Here is a 21,778-nt window from a genome sequence, read left to right as displayed (position 1 = left end):
AGCAGGAAAGATTTACATGGGTAACCTCCATCACCCAAAATATAGCCATTAGCTATTTCTCTTGTCTCGAGACGCGCTCCCAGCCGAGAATTGTGAAATATTGTGCTAACATGAGTCGACCCTGGCCATCTTGCTACAATATCTCGTATCGTGAGTTTCGAATCGCTCACAGTTTGCATGTTTAGCGAGAAATAACCTTTCCTATTTCTAAATACCTCGCCATTTTCACCTCCGGGAGACTGTATTCGCACATGAGTGCAGTCCAGCGCACGCAATACACCAAGGAACCCAGCTATTGTATGAAACCCTTCCATAACCTCTCTTTGTTCTCGCTGCGTAAGTGAAAGTTGAATGAACTGTGGCGATAACGACGCAAGTAGATCAGAAACCTTGTGTATTATGCGGCATACAGTTGTTCTGTCAACATCACAGACGTCACCAATCACTCCTTGAAATGTTCCAGTTGCATAGAACCACAGCGCTATTAAAAGACGATTTCTAGGCGACATAGGTCAGTTTCTCCCAGTCGGGCATTCCAATTGTTCACCATTTAAATCTTCTCTGGAACGAAACATCGCTTAATTCTTCAAATAAATCGCGTCTGTCTTCTATAATTCTCCCTTCATTTCTTTCAAACTGATTAAGATACTGGAGATATAACCTATAGTTGTTAAGCTCCATCTTGGAATCTTTAACCACAGAGCACAAATAAACTTTACCGCGGTTTTCTTAGTTAACCGCTCGCTCACGCGCGGTAAACATTATACCGCGGTAAAATGTCGGTAAACTCGAAACCGAGCTTGGTGCAACAGAAATACGACTTTACCCTGGTAAAATTGTGAAGTTTACCGCGGTATTCTCTTTACCGATGTTGGTGCACTCGGGCATAAGACTTTTAATTCCCCCTGGCTTGATGCATTACACAGAAGCTGACATGACATTATCGTTAAGCGTCTCATCGCCGGAAAGTGATTGTACCTGCTGGCCTCATGCCGTCACACCACAACACCAGTATTCTCGGAAACGGGCCGCGAGTAATGTCAGACAATGTTGGAAACTTAAATTATCGAGTACGGTTCCACAAATTGCGTAACAACACTCATAACTCAACCATAGCCTTTATTGATGACTGAAGTGCGCCTCGCTGCCACTTGAAAACTAAAATCGAACAACGTCCAACAAGAAAACTCGTATGCGAGCCTATCAGTGCCAATAGAGCTGTTCACCTGCTCTAACTGATAGTCACGTGGTGTACGGATACTGCTTTTATATAAATCTTATTATATGAAATGGTAATAATGAAAATACGTTCTGTTAATTACAGTCCTTTAAGCTGTATGCGGACTAGTACATAAGCACTATTCTAAAACTGGCTCGCCTATTGTACAACACTATTTTATATTTTGTCCTAGGTGTCGAGTAATCAGGGTTTAGTAAAATATTTGTAGAGTTCACGAAAGAAAAAGTTGAGATATACCAGTCTAGAAAGTCTTTACACGATAATTTCATGGAAGATGAAGAAGAAAAAGCAGATGACAAATTTTCAGAAGTTTGATAACAAAAGCTGAGCAGTAGAACGTCTGGAAATGAGTCATTCTCAACCCCGTCTTACACCTATGGTGTTAAGCAATATCGGGTAGCAAAGAAAACAGAAACTGATATGTGCATACGTTATTTCTAAGCTGGGCCTGGCCAGCCTCGTATTCACAGATCAATCACAGCACAGTAAAACTAACAACACGTTTCCCTAAGAACAAAATGTTGTGTTGATATGGAGTGGCGCTTCACGCTCAAGAAGTCCACGAGCAGATCGGTTTGAAATGGCGTATGGCTTTTAGTGCCGGAAGTGTCCGACGGCTCGCCAGATGCAGGTCTTTTCATCTGACACCCGTAGGCGACCTGCCCGTCGTAATGAGGATCAAATGATGATGAAGACGACACATACACCCAGCCCCCGTGCCAGCGAAATTATCCAAGGATGGTTAAAATTTCCGACCCTGCGAAGGCCAGCACGCTAACCATTTAGCCATGGCCGGGCTGAGTGGCTCAGACGGTTAAGGCGCTGGCCTTCTAACCTCAACTTGGCAGGTTCGATCCTGGCTCAGTCCGGTGGTATTTGCAGGTGCTCAAATACGATAGCCCCGTGTCGGTAGATTTACTGGCACGTTAAAGAACTCCTTCGTGACTAAATTCCGGCACCTTGGCGTCTCCGAAGACCTTAAAAAGTAGTTAGTGGGACGTAAAGCAAATAACATTATTATTATTATCATTTAGCCATGCAGCCGGACAGTTTGAGTGATAGCTGGGTCAAGTTCCTCAGCGTCTGCCGACTGTTGTCCTTACGTGTGAGGACCCAAGACAACTCACTCGTGCGTGATTTGCGCCGTTTTACCCCTACGACAATGGATGCAGGAAGGACCTACACCCCCTTCCGTAACGACACTGTTCTTTTCTCTTTTTTCCCTAAAAGTTGCCTTACGTCGCACCAACGCAAATAGGTCTTATGGCGACGATGGGGCAATAAAGAGCTAGGAGTAGGAAGGAATCAGCCGTAACCTTCATTAAAGTACAACCTTCGCCTGGTGTGAAAATGGGAAACCACGGAAAACCATCTTCAGAGCTGCCGACAGTGGGGGCCGAACCCACTATCTCCCGAATGCAAGCTCACAGCCAACTCGCTCAGTAAATAAAGACACTTAAGAGATCGACTATATATGGGACATATTCAATACAGATGACACACCTACAAACATTACCTTTGTTCATCATTGAGTTATATGAATGGCTGCTCGGGAAAGTAAGCGCTTCTGTATTAAATTTAACTCCCGAAATAGTGTTTTTTCCTTACCTTAGTTTCGTACAATATTTTCTTTCATAACTTCAGCAACATTTCAAATAAATACTTCAGAGCTAACTTTGAATCTTGGGAGGATTACTTTAACCGCGATAAACCGAAGAAGAAGTTATTCGGTGGATTTGTTGGTTTGTGATCGAATCGTCACATTTTAAAGATGGATTTACTAGTTTTAAAGTTCTGCGGAATCATACCACGTATTTTTCCGAAATGGTGAAAAGTTGAATGCAGCGAAGATGGATTTATCGGTTTTGTTCCGACGTTCCTCCGTTTCCTTGACACACGGCCTTCTTGGCTATGAACGTGTCAACGTCTCTCGTGGAGCTGTTTAATATGTTTCTGCTCGCACCCTCATTAGACTCAGTTCCCACCCTATTATGATAGCTGGGGCCCTTCCTTCCCCCTCCTTCATCACATTCTTTTAAAACTCTTCTACAACTAAGAGCTAGCTGACAGCAACGAATGTCAGTTTCCTCCTTACTTACCTCGGAGAAAGCGCTGGCCACACAGAAAAGTCTGTTTCATAGCATGTGGAATTTCATGTTTTCGTTATTCAAAATGTCGAGATTGTTTGCACTGAACTTGTACCAACAGAAACCCTTTCCAGTGTATGTGCTACACTGCGTCATGTGGCCGCAAATTGTTTTCCATCAACAAAATTGTTCATATTCTAGTTTGTATCTTAAATCTGAATTTGATCGCGAACAGTTTTTCAATTGCTTCCTTCAGTTCTAAGAAATTTAAAAAAAAAACCACTTTGGAAACTGTGGTCTCAAGTAGATAATTTGTTCTCTACCGGACGAGTTCGGCGTCCGGTTAGGGGTGCGCAGCTGTGAGCTTGCATCCGGGAGAGCGTGGGATCTCACTTCCACACCAAACAAATGCTGGAGCTGTAGCCCTTTCCTGTATTCCATCGCCGCAAACCGTAAGAAAAGTTCTCACTTTGATCAGTTTTTTGCTTCTCTATCACCACAGAAACTCCCTCCATGGATTATTGGAATGGTGGAGGCCGAATTGAGCATGCTGCTCAAATAATGCATGCACCTTTACAACTGTTTCATTTTTGGCCATCACTTGCTCCGGGCACAGCCACTGGCTAAATAGGTTCTACTTGAGGATTATAGAGGATATTCTCTTAATTCGAACCATTACCACGAGAGATTTCCACATCAGCAAAGAAACACAACTCCATAGCGCCATGGGACAGACTCAGGATACAGGGCGGATGTTGTTGAAATGTCGCGTTAGATACGATAACGAAGGATAGTTACATGTTTTTTAGCTGATGAGTCATTATTTCATCTTTAAAGAGGGTTTAACGTCAAGATATAGCATTTTAAAGAATTTACTGACCATTTTAAAATGTTTTTAAGTTCATACATATATTCCTTATTGTCTCAGTCTGATAAAAATCCAAAGTAACAATATAAAAAAATATAAATTCCTCTTGGATTGAAATTGCTAAATATATTTCATGACCAAGCGAACTGACCAGCTTGTTGGTGATTAAGAAAGGGTAAGTTGAGTCTTTAGTTTCCCAGATATGTGCAGGAACACAAGGAACAAGAACAATGGGCAGGAGTAGGGTTTGGAAACAACAGTCAACTCTCCGCTTCACAACACCTGTGAAAAGCAAATACGAAAATAGGTGTAACCACCACAACGTGTTTACTATATGTGAGCGTGTTGTAAATTAAGCAGTAAATTAGCAGAAAATTATGTCTGTAAAACCAAAAAGCTGTGCAGTGAAGAGAACAGAGTCACCGCCAGTGCCGGATTAAGGAGTTTGGGGGTGCTGGGCTGTTTAAAAATGTGGGGCCCCTTCTTCGTAACATCACGTAAGACTAGCATACTGAAGTCGTTATAGAACTACTTCCACTTAAATTGATGGATAAGGAAGTGTTGAAATAGACTACAGTTTTTCTCTATTTTTCATGGTAATACTTCATAATGCCAAAACATATTTTACATTTGTCTCATCACCACTATCAAATCGACATACAAAACAGAACTTACGTTTTTTGGCCCACTGGGATATTTTCTATCTATTTTACAAGAACATTACAGTTGTAACTTACGAATGGTTCAATAATCAGAAGTGAACAGGAAGTTCTCTTCCTGATGAAAAGATATAGTAATAATAATAATTTCGTGTGGCTATTTCTAGCCCAGTGCAGCCGTTGTAAGGCAGACCCTCCGATGAAGGTGGGCGGCATCTGCCATGTGTAGGTAACTGCGTGTTACTGTGCTGGAGGATAGTGTTCTGTGTGGTGCGTGAGTTGCAGGGATGTTGGGGACAGCACAAACACTCAGCCCCCGAGCCACTGGAATTAACCAATGAAGGTTAAAATCCCCAACCCGGCCGGAAATCGAAAGATATAGTACAGCATGCGCATTCCACCGTGCTTCCCCTGTCCCCTCCCGCTCACTTCCTAGACCTCTTCCTCCCTTCCCCCTCTACCCGTACTCGCAAGCTGCCAGATTTGAATTTTTGTTAACAATAACCTTTACAATAATTACAGGGCCTAAGTAGCGAGGATTCGTGTCTGCGGACGGTAATTGATTCCAGCAGTGATGAAATGCTAACGCGGACAGCTGATAAGAAGGAAGGAAGGAAGGAAGGAAGGAAGGAAGGAAGGAAGGAAGGAAGGAAGGAAGGAAGGAAGGAAGGAAGGAAGAGTGCGTGTTCGATATTTTGCGAGCGTAAATAGTCATATACACGCACGGAGGTGGAGCCGCAGGCCTTTTTATACAATTTTAGGTTCGGCCCCTTTAGTCGCCCCCCCCCCCGCCTTTAATCCGGTCCTGGTCACCGCAAGTGAGCTACAGTCATTTTATATTTATTTTATAGCATTTTTCCGTAAATATCAGGGCATTTTATTGGCCATTTTCAGTGATCTGCCCCCTACTGATCAGCTTTCCAGGCCACACGATCGTGACGGACTATTTTAAACTGAGACGAGATAATTGCACTCAAATAGAAGAATGTGGTATGTTCTTGGCACACCCTGGGGAAGTCATTGTTCCTCAAAATGTGCAACCTTCACCTTCATACCATTGTTCTAACCGGATCACCACACTACAGACCGACTAACAAGCCTGTAACCAACTACGCTAGCATTTCGATGACGTATACATTGTTTTTAATGCCCTGTAAATAAGGTCTTTATGATCCAAAATCCTTCAAAAATTCCCGAAAATTTCCCGATAAAGACCTGAAGTAAAAGTTATATTGTAAACGTGTACAAACTGGGCAAAGAAGTTTTGAACATATTATTTATTCTATTCCAATGTAGACGAATGAATACTACACAATTTGTTATCAGTTTTTTCTGAATGACTGCACACAAATAATTTTAACAGATGTCGTTTCCAGCAAGTATAACATACACACTTAATGAGTTTTCAAACCGAAATCTTTGCCGATTGTTATCCTGCCTCTGTGGAGCAGTGGTACAGTGTCGGCCTCAAACCCGGCAGACGTAGTCGGATTTTTGAAGGGCGGAAAAATGTCCATTCGACACTCCATGTCGTACGATGTCGGCATGTAAAAGATCTCTGGTGACACATTTGGTGTTTACCTGACAACATTAATTAAACTTTCAGCCACCGACGCTCAAGAGAGTTTCGGTTTACTCGGTCTGCCATCTAGTGGGTCTAGATCAGCATGTATGATGAGAGAAATGGGAAATTACTGACTGCACCTTTATCTCATCCAAGGCTTGTGAAAGGTTTGTGGACAGGTCTCTTATATCTTTGCTATTTATAAATGAAATAGTAGATTTTTTCGGGGTGATTTATATCTTACTGATTTAAGCATTTGCTGTATTGAATTTACATTTAGTTTGGGATTTGCTGAGTATTCAACTTACTTTATAGGATTACTGTTGTGGGTATAGTGATAGTCTGGGAAAACTTGTAGGGCCTAAATTATGAAGGCATGTAAGGTATTGGCTTTCAAGTATTCCTTCTGTGCTGGGCCCTTAACTGCAAGTGAGGCAGTTCTGTTTATTATATCGCATGGGGGAATATACCTCTTAGTGTGGTTAATATTTCTAGTTAAGGCTAGACAGCAATTTTATTGTGTTTATTGCAGTTATGTTACGTTCTGTATAATTATTGTAAATTACATTCACTCAATGATTTTCTCTGTCTCCTTGTGTGCTATTCATTTTATATTAAAATCAACCAGAATCAACCTGTGAAGCAAGTGGTGCCATGAATTAATAGACGAGTGCAGTTATATCTAGGTGAATGCATTCTAATTTGGTCTAAACGTTTTAGGAGCTGTTCCTTCTCAGTTTCCAAATTGCCCAGAGTACTTGTCCGATACCACATCTGCCCACCGAGAAGCTCCAGATGATAGACGTTGTCGAGTAGACAATGAAAGTTTGGCCAAGGCTCTTGCTCAAAGTTTAGAGACCTAGAAAGCTCATGTCAGTACTGTTTCTTTCAAGAACTTCCAGGAATTAAAAAAAAGTTCAATATCTGTAAAACAAGACTGGAACTGTATTGAAAAGGAACAGTGGGTTTACTTCGTTTTAATCAAGAAAGTTAGTCGTGAATACAGCATTTTCTAAACTAGAATAACTGGCATTTATATTGGTGTGTTGTTATTTGTGTGTCTCACGGTAGGCAATTTAGATCTTACACGATTTTTCACTTCTTGTGTTAATATGACGTATTTATTATTAAATGCATATTACAACACAAAATTGTTATAACTTCATCTCATATACTTCATAGGGTACTTTTACTACTTATGATAAAAATAATACTGTCTACGAAATCTCTCAATGCAATGGTTGGTTGCCTTTGTTAATTTAAGAATAGCAATATTATTGTTTGAATTGGTAACAAGTGTTTGAGTACCTGTGGCAACACAAGTGCTCCATCACTCAAAACTGTGGTAATTGTGCTACAATATTATCATCCAGTACAAGAATTGCTTATGCTGGGGTGGGTTTAACTCCTACCTCGTATGGGTATGGTATTATTTAACTTACGGTATGCTTGTTAATACTTGAGTATGTAAGCTGAGGGAGTTGTATTTTAATTTTGTACATGCCATATTATTTATTATGTTGATAATGTGACAGTATGTAGAAGTTTATTGAGCTATTCTTTAAGTTTTTGGGCAACACGGTCTCTGCATCTACAGTATGTACTTCTTGACACATTGCCAAATCTAGTAGCTATTTTTTTCCATAGTAGTTCTTTAGAAGAGAACACAGTAATAACACAAGAGCACTTTTATTTTATCGTATTTATTGCCAGGTGTCATGTTTTTAGGGAGTGATGTTACATTTGAGAGGGCACCTTTTATGTTAAACAGGTATTCTGTCATTTAACAAATACGGTTCATTACCTTGGTGGCACATATCCTACAAAATCATTAACCATCTTTTTCTTTTATCTGTGGTAAGCTGAGGCTTTCTCATTTTTCGAGTACATTACTATTACTAATTACTGAGTTGATGAACTTCTATGAATTAATTGAAAAGGAATGTGTAAACTCTGAATTCAGGGTTAATTACTGTAAGTTCCTTCAGTAGTAAACATTCCTGTTTGAGTAATTGTGAATTCAATTATGAATTTCCTCTTCCAGCATTATAGCCTATTCAAACTTTGGTTATGAATTTTCTCTTGGAGAAAGTACTCCTTCCAGCTTTTGTTATTGCATGTAATGAATGTAACATGCATCTGTGAAATATTGGAGATTAATTACTTAATTGATCTCATGTGTGTCATATCTATCCAATGCAGCTGGTTCATAAAGCCTGATATGCGTAGTTCAATGTGCGTTCTGTTACATTTTTATTAATGTAATGGCAGGGATGCAAGTTCTTAGGATTTTAACAATTAATGTTCATAGAGATTTCCTTTTATGTTTTCTTATATCATGTTCACCTCATGTCCATTTGAATTTTAAACAACCTGGTGAGGTTAAATGGAAAACAATTTCAGAAAATGTCTGGCTGAAGATCAGAACGGGCGCTACTTTTCAAATTTAAGTTCATATATTTTAATAAGTTGTTTTATTTACAGTTTAATTTCAATTTTACTCCTGTTCTGGTTATTTGAATCAGGGTCCAAAATCAGGGAATGCGAATATAATTTTGATGACTTGATGAACAAACTATTATTGGCATGTACTGTAATCATTCTCTTTGCATAAAAGCCAAATTGTGTGAGCTCTTCACCCCCTTAATTTATGTTAGGCTTCTATAGCAAAAAAAAATGTTTACCTGTTTTCATGACCGACAACACAGAGCATTACAGCTTGTATGTTCCTGGACTGATACTGTAAGTAAGATAGTTTATACCTTATTATTTTTATTCAATAGCTTTTGTTGTACTTACATGTTGTTTTTGATCTTTTATCTTTCATCAGCAAGTTCAGTTTTGTAACTTTTTTTTTTTTTTTTTTGCTAGTGGCTTTACGTCGCACCGACACAGAGAGGTCTTATGGCGAGTTTTGTAAAAGGAACTGATCATTTTTGACTCTTAAATATACGAAAGAAAGTGTCATATAGGCATATTTTTAAAGTGGTTCAGTATTAAGACTCTTAAAAACTGAATTCCTTTTTGCATTTTTAATTGTTCTTCCTAATTATTGCGGTATATTACTAATTTCGCTTCCGATATGTGCACCTACGAGAAAGAAAATTCGTAGGATGTAGTTTAACCGGCGTATTTTTCAAATATCGTAAGGAATTAGCTTCATCTACTATCCACTCGCGCTGGGCCCAGTCGCGTGACGTCACGAATCCGGGTAGACTTTGTGCTCTTAGAAGATTTCAGTTCCTTTCTCATCTGTCTTGTTACAAAATAAAATCGACTCTTATACTTCATATAATGTAAGACAAGTTTAGGGATAATGTCCGCAACATGGCCATCGCAGCATCCTAATTTTCGGATTAATAGTGATACTGTGCAAACTGCCCGTCTGAGGTGAAATCAATAATTCTGGCGTCAATTTGCTCCAGTTGTAAGACCACCTGGATTAAAATTTGTAACAAAATATCACTAGATGTGGAATTTAAGCTTGCGTACACAGCAACCGGTTGTACGGCGAAGGCTGGCCAGGCCTTGTTCTCTAGGAGGTGCTGGCTTTTGCTTACCATTCCGGAAGTCAGTTGTCAGATAGTTTAGATAGCTCCCGAATACTGGATACTGGTCGCACTTAAGCGACTGCAGCCATCGAGCTTGGTAGTAAATAAATAAATAAATAAATAAATAAATAAATAAATAACAGTGGATTAATTATATTATACGCATAATATAGGCTACTTGAAGTATTACATATAATATGATGCATCCATTGTTATTATACTAGAAGTATTACACACACACACACACACACACACACACACACACACACACACACACACAAAAGAAGAATGAAGGATACGGGAATGGAAACTGAAAACAGTAGAAAAGGGGAAGTTAGTGACTGTCTACAACACCAAGAGAAATGCTGGGTTATTAGTGAAAATCACAAGTTATTATTCTAGTAACTGTACTTTTCAATAAAATCACTTTAAGACAACCTAAACAATTGTTCTTATTACCTGGAGTGCAAATATTCAGGGTAGATTACAAAGAATGATACCATTTTTCCGGTATATTTTATAATTTTTCCGGAATATGGTTCAAAATTCCAGTATAATTGCAGTACCAGTAGACACCCTGTGGGTGTGTTTACCTTTCGTAGTTTTACATACTGTACCCGGATGAGATAGCCCAGATGTATCATGATTTGATATTATAAAATCAATGCAGGCATTTGAGTGTATTGGAATATACACATTATCATTCTGGTGTACACCAAGAGATTTATACATAGTCAGACGTGTTCGCGACAATCTGTCGCCAAGAGTTAGGCCTGTCATAATGGGTAGTATTATTTTCTTGTCAAAAGCTAAGAGGATTAAATCTAGAACTCAGAACAACAGTCCTAATTGCAACAAGGAAGTGAAAGAGCATTTATTCTTGAACAAGAACCTTTCCTTGTGTCACAAATACGGAGAATATTTCGCAATATAGTTTCCCACGCCTCGAAACATTTTGTTGTTAGCTTGTCAGAGGAAGATATTTAAACGAACCGCTACAGTGTTAGCCAATGACAAAATTAGTAAAGGACTTGCAGATGCGCCAACATAACCGAAGTCAACATGAACTCCAGTTATCTCTAGTAATAATAATACCAATATTCCAACCACCGAATTGAACAGATACGATTTTTGAGATATCATCCCCATGTTGATTAATCTTGATGAATTACAATATAGAATTCTAGGAAAAGACCCACGTTGTTTTCCTATTGGTCAGCGATATCTCACCAGCATAGACGCCGACTTAGCGCGCGAAAAATGGAGGACAGAAATCAAGTAATATCTCCGTAATCGCCGAACGATATGAGATCAGAATACGACACGTGAATGTGTATCGCCGGTTTATTAAATGGGATAAATTAAGAGATCCAAATCCACCTGTAAGTGCCGATTTAGGATAACCAACCCCCCTCCCTCTGGTATGACCACGGATGACCCCGGCGGGAAACCATATCGTCTATAAATAACCCGGAGATGCACCCTCACATCACCAGTTGTTACCAGTCAGCAGTTGTTACCAGTCGTGTCAGTCGTGTCAGTTGTATGAAGTAGTTGAGACTCTGACACGTTGATTCTGTAAGTCAGTATCTCGGGACGCATTCGGAGTCAGTTAGAGCTGAAAGTACATGAGTTGTTATGAGAATGAAGACGAACAGTGAGATTATTCATAGTACCGAGTGTAAATAATCAGTACAACTGTATGTTGAATTTAATACATTTCTAAAAGGTTTCATGTGATTGAATATAAATAACTAACGGAACGCCGATAGTACTTTTGGAAGGCAGAGTGCGGAGCCTGAAGTAAATATTTCAAGATAGACGGTGATGTAATTATCCGAACAGGGAACTGTAGGAGCGAAGCGATCACGAGACGGCCTAGAATACATCGGGAAGTGCCGGTTGATTAACGCGATACGCGCCGGTCGAATAAAACGACACATCGTCGTGTCACGACTTGTGGTTCAGGCTCAAGGAAGAATATAATGGTGAAAGTGTAATGGGTCTTTGGACACCTATAAGTGTTGTTTTTGTATAAATCATTGTAAATTCTTTAGTAAGCTGTTAATAATGGGCAATCGCCCAAAAGTGTTTTGTTGTGTTAATATTATAAAGTGCGACATGATGCACGAGTAAAGCAATATGAGGCCATGAGGCTTCTCCATCGCCACGAGACAAGAATTCTACACAGGAATGAATAAACTAATTTGATATACACTCACTGACAGAGCAAATGCAACACCAAGAAGGAGTGGTTCGAAAGGGATGAAATTTGGGGAAAAAACAGAGACGGCACGGACGAATAATTGATGTTTATTTCAAACCGATATGCAGGTTACACAATGCGCACGGCATCGACTCAGTAGGATATAGGACCACCGCGAGCGGCGATGCACGCAGAAACACGTCGAGGTACAGAGTCAATAAGAGTGCGGATGGTGTCCTGAGGGACAGTTCTCCATTCTCTGTCAACCATTTGCCACAGTTGGTCGTCCGTACGAGGCTGGAGCAGAGTTTGCAAACGGCGTCCAATGAGATCCCACACGTGTTCGATTGGTGAGAGATCCGGAGAGTACGCTGGCCACGGAAGCATCTGTACACCTCGTAGAGCCTGTTGGGAGATGCGAGCAGTGTGTGGGCGGGCATTATCCTGCTGAAACAGAGCATTGGGCAGCCCCTGAAGGTACGGGAGTGCCACCGGCCGCAGCACATGCTGCACGTAGCACGTGCCTTGAATACGCACTAGAGGTGACGTGGAATGATACGCAATAGCGCCCCAAACCATGATGCCGCGTTGTCTAGCGGTAGGGCGCTCCACAGTCACTGCCGGATTTGACCTTTCTCCACGCCGACGCCACACTCGTCTGCGGTGACTATCACTGACAGAACAGAAGCGTGACTCATCGGAGAACACGACGTTCCGCCATTCCCTCATCCAAGTCGCTCTAGACCGGCACCATGCCAGGCGTGCACGTCTATGCTGTGGAGTCAATGGTAGTCTTCTGAGAAGAGCGGACGCCGGGAGTGCAGGCCTCCTTCAACCAATCGACGGGAAATTGTTCTGGTCGATATTGGAACAGCCAGGGTGTCTTGCACATGCTGAAGAATGGCGGTTGACGTGGCGTGCGGGGCTGCCACCCCTTGGCGGCGGATGCGCCGATCCTCGCGTGCTGACGTCACTCGGGCTGCGCCTGGACCCCTCGCACGTGCCACATGTCCCTGCGCCAATCATCTTCGCCACAGGCGCTGCACCGTGGACACATCCCTATGGGTATCGGCTGCGATTTGACGAAGCGACCAACCTGCCCTTCTCAGTCCGATCACCATACCCCTCCTAAAGTCGTCTGTCTGCTGGAAATGCCTCCGTTGACGGCGGCCTGGCATTCTTAGCTATACACGTGTCCTGTGGCACACGACAACACGTTCTACAATGACTGTCGGCTGAGAAATCACGGTACGAAGTGGGCCATTCGCCAACGCCGTGTCCCATTTATCGTTCGCTACGTGCGCAGCACAGCGGCGCATTTCACATCATGAGCATACCTCAGTGACGTCAGTCTACCCTGCAATTGGCATAAAGTTCTGACCACTCCTTCTTGGTGTTGCATTTTCTCTGTCAGTCAGTGTATTTGGGGATGTTATCGCGACAAAACGGGACTCAGGGTAAATTAATCATGGTTACTTAACGTAACACGTGGATCGCTTCCCGAATCCATGATTTATTTAAGATAGACGGACGAACTAATTTACATTAAGGTAATTATGGGTTAGACTAATTAATTGAATATTTGTTTGTTGTATATAATGTAAATATGGGATATTTCTTTCAATTAATGCATGCTGTTTGTGAATACTTTGATTTAAGTTCATTTCAAGTGTTAGATGTTCTTGTATGCTAACCCAGTTTATTTTAATTTTTCAATCACCACGGTGATTATTTGTACCTTAGTTAGGCGTATTTGTTACCAGACAACCAGATTATGAAAGTGCCAGGGTGTGTAAAATGTGTGTTTGCGTACGGAAGGTCATAAAATATAATTATAATAATGCTTTGTGAGTGCGCACGTTAAAATGAAGGAAATAATAATAATGCTTTATAAGTTCGCAAGTTAAAATATAATAATGCTGTGAAAGTTCGCGGGTGAAAGTAATAATCAATGTAGAGATAACATGTGGCGTAAAATACTTTAATTCAGGCAGTATATTTGATTTGTTTACGTAAATTGTTGATTTCACGTTTTTTGACTTTACAATTACCATAAAAATGTGCTTAGAAGTGTCAGAGGCACGCGTATAGGATGGTCACGTTATGTTGAAAGCTCAGAGTGGTTTGAGCCCATTTTTAAGATCGGAAGCCGTGTGGGACGAAAATCCGGCATGAGGTGAGAATTGAGCCGTACTGTTTTTGATGATGAAATAGATAAATCTCGATGCCTAAGACGATGTAAGGTCGATTCCGGTGTTATGAGTGGCAGAATCCACGCACCGAGGATTAATTATTAAATTACATGTTTGAAGAGTTCCAGTGGGATAAAAGGAACTTCAAATGAAAAGGAAGGAATAAGTTAGCAATCGCAGGCATTGGATGTATTTGCCCAGCCGCGATGTGCCATGGGATTTGAGATGTGTCTTGGGAGGACATGGTGTCCCCGTAAAATTAACGGCAGTATGTAAACGAAGGTTGCGGTTCCGAATACCGTGGTGTCCCGATCGATGTAAATCGGATCTTGGTGGTTCATACTTGGACTCAACATATGTGACTAAATTATAGAAAGTGGAAATAAAAATATAAAACTTTCCATATTAATAATAATAATCCAAGTGAATCTTGTCTTAAATCAATTACTTAGTGCCAAAGTAGACCGAAATTGTAAAAGCTTATGCATTAACCATAAATATCGCTAACGGTAGTGTAAAACGTGAAATAGAGTTATCATAATAATAATAATAATAATAATAATAATAATATGAAGAGGAATAATAGGCAGAATTTATTAGATTAATTTGAGAATAATTATGGTGAGATCAATGTAAAATATTAAATCCATGGTGAATAAGTGATACGATAATGATAATCTCCACTGATGAAAATAATAATAATAATAATAATAATAATAATAATAATAATAATAATAATAATAATAATAATAATAATAATAATAATAAGTTGAAGAAGCAGAAGAAGAACTTGCAATAGTAATTGAGAATAATAATTATGATGAAAGCAAATGAAGATATTTAATGGACGATGATTCAGTGTTACGAATATGACAATAATAATAATAATAATAATAATAATAATAATAATAATAATAATAATAATAATAATAATAATAAAAAGTTGAAGAAGCAGAAGAAGAACTTGCAATAGTAATTGAGAATTATAATTATGATGAAGATATTTAATGGACGATGATTCAGTGTTACGAATATGACAGTAATAATAATAATACTAATAATAATAATAATTTATTATGAAACTTATCATTAATTTGTGCGGATTAATCACGAGGGGAAACGACCCTTCGTTTGAAACGTCGGCAAAGGATAGCATAAAATCGTTCCCGGATGATAAATGATAATAATCAAATATAGGATAACTGAAATTAATGATAATAATAAAATAATTTATGGTAACCACAGAATATGCTAATGATCAGATAAAGAATGATAATGATGATTATTTAATAATCATAGGAAGATATGATAGGGATGTCATCATGTCGAATTGGTCGGAAGCACATGTTGGTTTTCGACGTGGGAGATTGTTGGCGGTATGTGCGGAATAATCCACGGACGGCACATGTCTTCATTGTGCGAGCATAGTAATGAACCTTTCCGTACGTCTTGTCGTATTGACAAATGTAAATATTGAGATAAGCTTTGAGTTAACGAGCTATACCTGGCCTGTTTGTGAATCTGGAAAAATGGGCTAGAGTTTGTCCGTACAATAAATTCCCGTTTTAGATACGATAACATTTCCACGGTGGGGGTCCGGCCTACTAGAACGTACATATCGGAAGTGACTCATGTCCAACGGAAGGTGGAGATGACAGTAAATATTTACTCTCGTGCCCTCGTCTCCGAAAGACGATCTCCAGCGGTGAAACGTCCACTCATACGGATGTGGATTCGATCCCCAGTAACCCATGGGGCGAATTCACCAAATATTTCACACTACCAGACTAGTGACGTGAATTCAAATGTATCTATGTATTCTTTTTTAGGATGGACATTTCTAAGTGTAATAATTGTAATCAGTTGCTGTGTGCGATTTAAGTAAATAAATTGCTCCTTATTGCAATTTTAGTAGGAAACAGTTTTCATATCTTTTTATTGTAGTTAGTCCAGGATTCCCATGGAATTAAAGTTGTCACTTCCCAGTCCTATTGTGGAGTCTATAATTTGTATCTATGAATGAGGCGTCCCCCTTTACCTTAATTTGCATGCCGTGTTCATCCCTGTGTTCACTTGGTGCGGCTATCTATCTATCTATCTATCTATATATATATATATATTGCTTTTGATTATAAATGTTTAACATCTTTTACCCCTGAGTTAAGGCTAGTCTGGGACTCAGGAGGTGAGCGGGTGCAATACAGCCTGGAAAGAAAGCAAGGATGCATTTTTACCTCTTCGGTGTGTTTAAGGTCAGCGCTATGTTTACGCTAAATAAATCACACGCTCTTCACTTTCACTTTGCCTTCACAGAACAACTACAGATACCAAGCCACTTCCACTCGTTATGGATGAAAGAGAGGCGGCAGAGGCGAAGAGCTGAACACATGTGGAAACATCACAAGTAAACATGTATCATAGAAGCTGTTTTTGTTGTGATCGGATTTAATTATAGAATACTCAATAAATGGTCGACAAAAATGTGATGACGCGCAAGTCAGGTGCAACATCTGGTCCCATAACGTACACACAGAAAAATGATATCTTCTTCCTGAGCTGAAAGAGAATCCTGGCGTGAAATAAAGCGGCGTAGTGCAATGGTAAATAAACAAACACTGACCGGCCTTTGAACTGTGGTGCATTAGGCGTGCTGGTTTGAACAGCAAATGCTGAACAAAGACCAAGATGTCCAAGAGCGAAGGATAAAATCATAACGATACGAATGAAGCCGTATAAGGAGACAGCGCAACACAAGACGTAGAGCTGCGCACACCTGCTTTAACGTTGTTGGCGCGGAGTAGTCCACACAATACAGTGCTCACACGTTAAATGACAAGTTTTCTTTCTTCCCTTCTCCCTTCATGTGTTCAGTTCTTTTCGTTTGTCAAAAACTATGATGTGATTTTTTGTCGCAGTATTTAAGAATCTGATTTTCCTTTGTGGCACACACGATTCATGTTTCGGGTGCAGAGAGTAGTGTAGCAATGTTAATATTTTGGAATGTTACCGCTGTAAAAAGACAAAGTGATCTTAGAATGCAGATTTCTTGGAACTTATTGTGTCCAATTAGTAGTTGTAAGGTGCACATTCCATGCCAGGACGGGACAGGAGCGGATTAGCGGCGCAGGTGTGTGCCAAACAATGGGGCACACGACACGCCTACGTTTGGGAGCAGTTACTTCTCTTGAGACAAGGTCACTGCTGTTTACTTACGCACACAACTTGTTACCCGGTGAAACATTCTTACTGGATAAATTAATTGCCCCTCAAAGTAATTACGAACTACTGTACTTGATAATCTTCATGTTCTTGTAGAATGAGCGCATAAGACTCTTCTCAGAAACATCTGAACCTAGTGTTCGTATCTACACGCGAGGTGAAATATATCCTGATAATAATTAAATATAAGTCTTATAAAATATTAAATGCGCTGTTTGGGGCATGTCGGTCCTGAAGACGGTTTTCCGTAGTTTCACTAGGGCTCTTTCTTAATTAAGGCCACGGCCGCTTCCCGTCGTCGCCGTAAGATCTATCTGTGTCGGTGCGACGTAAAGCAAATAAGAGCAGATGGCGCTCTATGGGCGAGCAGCGACCCACCTAGGGATCGCAACGATATATCGGTTTTTACGAAATGCCGGTATTTTCCTTTCGATTTACCGATATATCGATACCGGAATTTTGATTCGATTTATCGCATAATAGATCGGTTTTTCCATAAACGTATCGTTTTTCTTTGAATTATTATTTTCATTAACAACACTCACACTAGAGAATGCCGATAATTCTCTAAGAGATGGTGCTAGGGAAGGTGGAATTGCAACCTGGAAATATCCAATCTAATCAATACCTGCTCTGAGCCTCTGATAAGCTGCCTGCTCACTACAGCATTTTAACATGGCACTAAATGAAACCAGAATGCCGCGGATACCTTCAAGTACAGAACTGCGTCGAAAGTAGTTAAGTATTATATCTAGGGAACGAGACAGCAAGGGAAGTAAATGGATTCTTTATGACAATTCCGTGGTTTGCAGTCACAAAGCAGAATGATATGCTGTCATAGATTCCATTACAAGTCGTTTGTGAGTAGTATAAAATCGTGTTTGTATTATTATTATTATTATTATTATTATTATTATTATTATTATTATTATTATTCATTACGCTAGTAGGGCCTATTTAGTTGTTTTTTGTTTTACAGTTATAGCTAAACTAATGCCAGGTTCTCTCTATCTCTCTTTCCAGTCGACTCTCCGTTTACGGATACAGAGATAGGCCTAAATATTAGTAACAACGAACTGTGTGACGATGGTTGTCAAGTTGATATGTTGGATGACAGCAGCATGGAAAATCTAAAGAGAACAAATAAAAGGCTTCGTGTTACGCTATTCGGAATGAAGAAGAAAATAGTAGATCTGCAAGAAAAATTACACCGATCAAGTAAACAGCTCAAACCACTGAACATTATAAAGAAAGCTGCGGGTGAGGCCATTTATCTTCAAGATCAAGTGAATAACTTTCAGAAACTGCGCCCAGTACGTATATTGTCTGAAGAAACTATACGGCATTGTATTTGTATTTGCTTCTTCGAAAGGTGACCTTCGGTTCAGAGGGTCCCGGGTTCGATTCCCGGCCGGGTCGGGAATTTTAACCTTCATTGGTTAATTCCAATGGCCCGGGGGCTGGGTGTTTGTGCTGTCCCCAACATCCCTGCAACTCAGACACCACACATAACACTACCCTCCACCACAATAAAACGCAGTTACCTACACATGGCAGATGCCGCTCACACTCATCGGAGGGTCTGCCTTACAAGGGCTGCACTCGGCCAGAAATAGCCACACGAAATTATTTAAAAAAACAAAGGTTGCGAGTATGGGCGGAGATCACGTGGTACATTAGGCAGGTATCTGGGGATGGTGAAGTGTGGAGCTGGTATTTCACCAAGACTACAAGCAGAAGCAACTAATTTGAATGATCTGGAGAAAGTTTGCTCCCTTATTTCCGACGAAATGGTAATTAAAGAGCGCCTACTATATAATAAAGAAGACAGAATCCATGGACTGCTCGAAGCTGAGGGAGTGTATAACGAAAAGATTGGAACAAACCCTCGACTCAACTCGTCAACAAATTGTTGTGCTTTTTCAAAAATTCAAAATTTTCTGCCTCAGTATCCTGTCCCGGACTTGACGAAACAGAACCAGTGTTGCTCCCTGAGTATGACCTTGATTTACTGGCAGATGTTCGTGAGCCCCTTGAATCGGTGTGTGCCACTTTGGAAACTGCCTCCCAGACATTACTGTGTGATTGTTTAGTGGAAGTATTCGAAGAAAAATCAGAATGCAGCACGTGCTTGAATAACATTTCCACCTCAGTTAATGCATTCCCATTGATGAACTTAATCAGACAGTCGGATAGAGGAGGCCTGCGCTATCCCCAGCCACGATTTATTGGCCTAATTATAGTGCTATAAAAATTTGTTGAGGTGGCTCTACCGCAGTGCAAGAAATCTGCAAGTAAACTCTGTTCTACCTCCTTTGTGCCAGTGTAACATTTTAAAGTGTTTTAGTAATAATAAGCACCAGGAACTTGCGTCAGAAACTGTGGTGGCCAAATTCGTGAACCCTCTACTGAGTAATGTGGGGAAGGACCATACGTACAAAGTTTTCAGGTTTTCTTATTCGTCGAAAGTCCTGAAGCTATAACTTTCTATAGTCCGACTCGTCGGCTGAACAGTCAGCGTACTGGCCTTCGGTTCAGAGGGTCCCGGGTTCGATTCCCGGCCGGGTCGTGGATTTTAACCTTAATTCGTTAATTCCAATGGCACGGGGGCTGGGTGCATGTGTTGTTATGATCATCTTTTCATCCTCAACCAGATGTGCAGGTGCCTACGGGTGTTAAATAGAAAGACCTGCACCTGGCGAGCCGCCCCGACACTAAAAGCCATACGGCATTACATTACAACGTTATAGAACACCACTTTGTACGTAAAATCTTTAATTTTTTTTTGTTACTTTCAGATTTTAAATTTTACTTGTATGCTCATCTAGCTGTATTCACGCGAAAACTGGGGCCGTCCGGTGCTGCCATCAAGCGGCAGATAGTTTGTAAGTCTTGTTACACTTTTGAATATGGAATGAGCAGGCAGTGTAAGCAGCCATCGGATGCAGATCGAGCAGGCAGTGATTCGAATACAAACCGTGATTAGTAATAAGGCCTCCGCATGCCAGTTTACACAGCGCGAAAAACGTTCTATACTGAGAGTCAGCTCAAGACCTTACCGGTCCCTTTGATGTTAGTCAAACTTCTGGTCGGTGAAAAGGCTTCCGCAGCGCCAAATAGCTTTCTTCAGTTTGGTTACATATTCTGGTGAATTGACTTGATGAATTAAAAATGTTTCCATGTATAAATATGGAAAATATATCACAGGTTGTATGTTATTCGGGTTCGTTACCAACTCTTATATTTCATACTCTTATATTTCATGAACAATTATTGTTCTCAGTGGTGTATGTAGCAAAATAATAAAAATTTAATATGATATTGATATCGTATTGCACTGTGTACTTAGTAAGCTTTGTTCGAGTTCATTCTATTGCTGATAAGTTTGTATAATATGTGTGACGTTGAAGATGGATCCAAGAAAACTGTTGGCAATACTGGCTGCAACAGCATGTTCAGTATTCAGAATGGCTGCCAGCTGTGAGCAAGACGTGTGTGATACTGTGACGCTTGAGTCCCCTGTGAAATACTTTAAAGCTAACAAAAATGGAGAAAAATTAAGTAGGAACTCTAAACCAAATTGTTGTAAACGTTTACAGTAGCCTACGAGATTGGAATCCGCTGGGGACTGTGGAAGACGTGAAAAACACCGCGCAGCTGACCGGCGTTTCTGTGTTCAGTGTTTACGCCGCTCGTTTGGAATTTAAACTCCACGGAAAATCCAAATCTCCAGGAAAAGGTCGATGTGTCAGCTTAACACTCGCCGTAAATAAAACAGGAAGGGCCTTAACACGGTATGGGAATAGAATCCTTGGCGTATTCGATAATAATAATAATAATAATAATAATAATAATAATAATAATAATAATAATAATAATAATATGTACTTTATATTCGTAACCGCCCTCTACCTACAGAAATGTTGTCAAGAGGGGATCATGAGTTCGCTTTTACCTTCCGAATGACGAGACTACAGTATTTACAACATTTCTGGAAACATTGTATTTTGCAATCCCACTCACAGGTGGTTTTTTCAGCTTTTTGAATTGTGAGAAACTGCCACTGACAGTCGTTGCACGAGAGCGGAATTGTATACTTATGTTGTAAGTCTTTATGTGCCTCACACAAATTGCATTATGAAATAAAAATAAACCTTGCTTCTCTTGCCTCGGTATTCATCAGTAACCTGTA

At 40.2% G+C, this 21,778-nt stretch overlaps 1 protein-coding gene across 1 annotated transcript in view; it reads right to left on the bottom strand.

The window, feature by feature from the left end:
* The window catches only part of LOC136881212 (uncharacterized), a 566,280-nt gene that overhangs the window by 122,258 nt on the left and 422,244 nt on the right, over positions 1-21,778 (bottom strand). The gene's annotated exons all lie outside the window — the stretch shown is intronic.

This window comes from Anabrus simplex, chromosome 9, assembly GCF_040414725.1.
Source record: "Anabrus simplex isolate iqAnaSimp1 chromosome 9, ASM4041472v1, whole genome shotgun sequence".
NCBI classification, from domain to species: domain Eukaryota; kingdom Metazoa; phylum Arthropoda; class Insecta; order Orthoptera; family Tettigoniidae; genus Anabrus; species Anabrus simplex.
Note: the sequence above shows the minus strand (reverse complement) of the source record. Positions and strands in the feature narration are given on the sequence as shown.